The sequence below is a fragment of the Saimiri boliviensis genome, chromosome 2 (assembly GCF_048565385.1).
Source record: "Saimiri boliviensis isolate mSaiBol1 chromosome 2, mSaiBol1.pri, whole genome shotgun sequence".
Taxonomy (NCBI): Eukaryota; Metazoa; Chordata; class Mammalia; order Primates; family Cebidae; genus Saimiri; species Saimiri boliviensis.
In genome coordinates, this window is record NC_133450.1 from 168,266,249 (window position 1) to 168,272,650 (window position 6,402).

Sequence of the window (6,402 nt, forward strand, 5' to 3'; positions counted from 1 at the left end):
GTGTTTCAGACAAGATTTCAGAATTGCAAGGTTTGTTCAAAATCAAAACATCTAGCAGTTTAAAAATAAAGAAGGAAAAAAGACATGACCATCTTAATAAGTGCAAAAAAGAGACATTCACTAAAATTCACTCATTCATTAAAAAACCAAAAACTGAAAGCTATTAGCAAACTAGGACTAGAAGGGAAGTTTCTAAGTCCAATTAAAGGCGTTTTGCTCCAATCTCCACAATTCAACATTGAATAGGAGATACCAAGCAACACAGTAAGTCAAGAAAAAAAATGAGGCATGAAAATTTAAAAGGAATAAACTTTTCATTATTTGCAAAAGATAGGAGTCTCTGTACAAAATATACAAAAGAAGGTATTGTTTAAACTATTCAAAGAGTTCAACAAGTTCATTGGGTATACGGTCAACATACAAAAATCAATGGCATTCATGTATGCCAGTAACAACTAATTACTTAAAATGCTTCTTAAAAGACAGTTTTCATAATAGCAACAAAACTTTAATGACCCTGGTAATTTATCTAAATTAATTAAATTTGGGTAAAATTTCAGGAAGAAAATAAAAAATTAATAAAGGGCATAAAAACAAATAAATGGGAAGATATATCTAACTGGATAAGAAGACTTAATAATGTAAAAATGTCAATTCTCAGGCCGGGCGCGGTGGCTCAAGCCTGTAATCCCAGCACTCTGAGAGGCCAAGGCGGGTGGATCAAGAGGTCAAGAGATCGAGACCATCCTGGTCAACATGGTGAAACCCCGTCTCTACTAAAAATACAAAAAATTAGCTGGGCATGGCAGCGCGTGCCTGTAATCCCAGCTACTCAGGAGGCTGAGGCAGGAGAATTGCCTGAACCCAGGAGGCGGAGATTGCAGTGAGCCAAGATCGCACCATTGCACTCCAGCCTGGGTAATAAGAGCGAAACTCCGTCTCAAAAAAAAAAAGTCAATTCTCCCTAAATTAAAATTTCCATGCAGTGTCAATTGGAATGCCAACAAGGGATTTTATATATATGTGTATACACATATATACATTATGTACATATATGTTATGTGTGTATATTACATATAATATTAAATATGTAAATTATATATTATGTGTAAAATGACAAGCTGACATTAAAATTTATCTACAAGAGTGAAAACCAAGAATGGCCAAGACAAATTGAAAAAGATACATTTAAAGATGAATTTATAGCAAAGACCTGGAACCAACCCAAATGCCCATTGATGATAGACTGGACAGGGAAAATGTGGCACATATACACCATGGAATATTATGCAGCCATCAAAAAAGATGAGTTCGTGTCCTTTGTAGGGACATGGATGAACCTGGAAACCACCATTCTCAGCAAACTGACACAAGAGCAGAAAATCAAACACTGCATGTTCTCACACATAGGCAGGTGTTGAACAATGAGAACACATGGACACATGGAGGGGAGCACTACACACTAGGGTCTGTTGGGGGGAAATAGGGGAGGGACAGTGGTGGGGTGGGGAGTTGGGGAGAGATAGCATGGGGAGAAATGCCAGATATAGGTGAAGGGGAGGAAGGCAGCAAACCACACCGCCATGTGTGTACCTATGCAACTATCTTGCATGTTCTTCAAATGAACCCCAAAACCTAAAATGCAATAAAAAAAAGGATGAATTTGCCCTGTTATAGATTAACATTTTCATATAATAAAGTTTTAATAATGAAGAAACTGGAATTTTTACAGTGATAGAAATAAGGCAAAGAAAGAGTATGCAAAAGCTTGGAAGTAGCTCACTCACATATAGCAACCTGGTGTATGACCACAGTCAGAATAAGTCAGTGAAGAAATGACAGACAATCAAACACATGTTGACAGAACAATTGATTATCTATATGGAAAACATAACATTAGATCTTTACTTCACATCATATATCAGAAAACATTAGATCTTTACCTCATACTACACATCAAAAAGAACTGCAGTTGATTTAAGTATCTTAATTTGATAACAAAGCCTTTAACTTTTGGAACCAAACAATAAGGGGCTATCTTCTTAATATCAAGGGAAAATTTCTTAAATATGATAAAATAAGTTAGAAAAAGAAAAATTTGATATATTTTATATAATAGTTAAAATTTTCCACAGAGCAAAAAATTAAAGGTTTTTTTTTTTTTTAAAAAAAAAACACAAACTGGGAGAAGGTACAATGAAAATAAATTATAAAACCTTTATGTTTAAAATTTAAAGAACCTTCAGAAACCTATACAAATAATTAAGAAAAAAATCTTAATATTCTCCTTTTATTAAAGGAGAAAATACACAAATGGCTAATACATACATGAAAACATCCACAATTACACAAATAATCAGGGAAATGCAATTAGAGACTTAAAATGAGATTCTCTTAGATAGGTAAGATAAAAGAGTTTAAAATCTTACAATATTAAATCTGGTAAAATATGAGAGGGGGAAAAACTATTACTTGCTACTGGAAGTTTTAAATAGTTACAAACAGAAAGCAGTTTGACCATTTCTAGTAAAAGTGAATATTCAAAACACCTTAAGTTAGGCATTTAAATTTTAGAGTTATACTTAGATTCTCATATGTGTACAAAAAGTCTTATACCTGACAGTCTTCACCATTGCAATTGAAAAATATGAAATAACCATCATCTAAATAAAAAAGATGCTGAGTAAAGAAAGCAAATTGTAGCCAGGTGCAGTGGCTCACATCTGTAATCCTAGCACTTTGGGAGGCCGAGGCGAGTAGATTACTTGAGGTCAGGAGTTTGAAACCAGCCTGGCCAACATGGTGAAATCCCATCTCTACCAAAAATACAGAAAAATTAGCTGGGCATGGTAGTGGACACCTGTAATCCCAGCTACTTGGGAGACTGAAGCAGGAGAATCACTTCAATCTGGGAGAGGGAGGTTGTAGTGAGCCAAGACTGCACCACTGCACTCCAGCCTGGATGACAGAGCAAGACTCTGACTTGAAAAAAAAGAAAGAAAAGAAAATTGCAAACATATAGGGATAGACTTTAATAAGGATTACACTGACTCTGTAGATTACTTCAGGTAGTATGGACATTTTATCCATATTAAGTCTTACAATCCATGAGCATGGGATATCTTTCCAATTATTTGTTCCTTCTTTAATTTTCTTATCAATGATTTGTAGTTTTTAGTGTACAGTGTACAAGACTTTCATCTCCTTGATTATATTTATTACTAAGTAAAGAAGACTTTGGAAAGTTCATGAAAAATGTGTGTTATGAAAAAAAATTACATGGATTTCAAAAATTCTTTGCACCAAAATAAACTTCTACTAACTTGCTATAAAATGTCTGAACAGCATCTAACTTGAGGCACTAAGACATATAAGACCTAAGTTTGAAAAGAACTACTATCAGAGCAACATGAATTCTGTTAAAATTAAAGAGCAAACATCAAATTTATGATGGAAGAATGGTGAAGTCACTGGTGCTTTATAAAAACTTTGTGGGGAAAATGCCCCCACAGAAATCAGCAGTATGCAAACGGATAATTCATTTTAAGAAGAGTTGAGACAATGTTGAAGAAGAAGCTCACAGGGGCAGATCATCCACATCAAAATGCAAGAAAAAAATTCATTTAGTTCATACCTTAACTGAAGAGAATCAATGATTAATAACACAAACAATGTTCAACACCATAAACACCTCAACTTGTTCAGCTTATACAATTCTCACCAAAAAATTAAATTTGAGTAAACTTTCCATTTGAGTGGTGCCAAAACGATTGTGCCCTGATAAGCTGTAGACAAGAACAGCACTTTCAATGGAAATTTTAAACAAATAGAATCAAGATCCTGAAGGATTTCTTTAAATAATTACAACAGAAGATAAAACACAGCTTTACCAGCATGCTCCTAAAGACAATCAAAGGAATGACTATCAAAAGGTGAAAGTTGGCCAGTCATAGCAAGAGTGGACCAGTCAGGAGCAAAAGTCATGGCAACCTTGTTTTGGATGTTCAAGGAATTTTGCTCGTTGACTTTCTGGAGGACCAAAGAACAATAATATCTACTTACTATGAGAGTGTTTTAACAAAGTTAGCCAAAGCTTTAGCAGAAAAACACCCAGGAATGCTTCACAAGAGTCCATCTCCACGAGGACATTGCTCCTGCTCATTTCTTTTATTAAACAATGGCCATTTTGCAAGCGCTTTGATGGGAAATCATTAGACAACTAACTTACAGTCCAAATTTGGCTCCTTCTAACTTCTTTTTTTCCCCTAACCTTAAAACATCTTTAAAAGGAACCCATTTTTCTTCAGCTAATAACGTTAAAAAGACCGCATTGAGGCTGGTCATGGTGGCTCATGCCTGTAATCCTAGCACTCTGGAAGCCTAAGGTGAGCAGATCACTAGGTCAGGAGTTCAAGACCAGCCTGGCCAACATAGTGAAACCCTGTCTCTACTAAAAACACAAAAATTAGCCAGGCATGTTGGTGGGCACCTGTAATCTCAGCTACTCGGGAGGCTGAGGCAGCAGAATCACTTGAACCCAGGAGGCAGAGGTTGTAGTGAGCCAAGACCTTACAATCTTAACTTCCAGTTTAATGAAATCATTGTTGTGTCTACTGGTGGTAGTGTTTTACCCTTGGAAACTCTAAGAGAGCAGAATGTAATGTCGTGGGAACAGGAAGCAAAAATTTTGCTAGTGGATCACTAGCAATGATGATGAGTGGTGTCACTTCTACTTCCACCCGTTGATTCCTGGATCCATAAATCCTGGCTATGGGATAAACAGTACAATATATTAGATGCTGATTCAGAGCATACATGGCCTTCTGGAGAGCTTTGCCCCAGCCCTGCTAAGTATTGTCACCTAGTTGGCATTGTGATTGTGACTTCAAAAGACCATTTCATCGTGCTATCAATCCAGTTGCTTCAGAATGATATAGAAGATGGTAAGACCAGTGAATTCCATGAACATGACCCCACTGTCACAATTCTTTAGCCGTAAAGTGAGCACCTTGGTCAGAAGCAATGCTGTGTGGACTACCATGATGGTTGATAAGACATCCCATGAGTCCATGGATGGTGGTCTTGGCAGAAACATTGCCTTCAGGATGGGCAAGCCCATATTCAGAATAAGTGTCTATTCCAGTGAGGAAAAACCTCTGCCCATTCCATGGTGGAGGAGATCCAATATAATCAACCCACCACCAAGTAGCTGGCTGATCATCCCGAGGAATGGTGCCATATAAAGGGCTCAGTGTTCATCTGCTGCTGGCAAATTGGGCACTCAGCAGTGGCCATCGCCAGGTCAGCCTCGATGAGTGGAAGTCCACGTTGCTAAGCCCATGTATAACCTCCATCCCTGCCACCATGGCCACTTTGTTCATGGGCCAATTGGGTGATGACAGAGGTGGTTGGGGAAAGAGGATGAGTAGTATCTGCAGAATGAGTCATTCTATCCACTTGATATTAAAATCCTCCTCTGCTGAGGTCACTCTTTGGTGAGCATTCACATAGTATACAAATATCTTCACAGTTCTTGACCATTCAGAGAGATCCATCCAATACCTTTTCCCCAAATTTCTTTGTCACCAATTTTCCAATCATGCCTCTTCCAAGTCCCTGACCATCCACCCAAACCAATGGCTACAGCCCATGAATCAGTATTATATAATCACACATCTGGCCATTCATATTTCCACATAAAGTGCACAACCAGGTGCACTGCTCGAAGTTCTGCCCACTGGGAAGATTTCCCTTCACCACCGTCCTTCAGGGATGTCATAGAAAGGGGGTGTAGTGCAGCAGTTATCCATTTTTGGCTTGCACATAGTGCAGAACCATCTGTGAGCCAGGCCCTAGTCTTCTCTTCCTCTGTCAACTGATCATAGAGAACTCCCCATGAGGCCATCAGTACAGGCTAGGGGAGAAAAGGCAGGGTGGCAGGAGTGGAGACATGGGCGTTTGAGCCACTTCCTCATGTAACTTACTTGTGCCTTCAGGACCTGCTCAAGCCCAACCACATATATACCACTTCCGTTTGATGATGAAATGCTGCTGTGCACAACTCACTTTATGGCTAGATGGGTCAGAAAGCACCCAGTTCATGATAGACAGTTCAGGTTGCATGGCAGCTTGATGAGCCATAGTCAAACGTCCACCAAAGCCCAGTAACAAGCCAAGAGCTGTATCTCAGAAGGAGAGTAGTTATCAGCAGAAAATGGTGGGGCCTTACTCCAAAACCCTAGAGGCCTCCACTATGATTCACCTATGGCATTCACAAATAGCATCCCTATCTGCCACTAACACCAATGGATCTGCTGGGTCATATGGCCCAAGTGGCAGAGCAGCTTGCACATCAGCCTGGACCTGGTGCAGAGCCTTCTCCTGTTCTAGATTTCTCTCAAA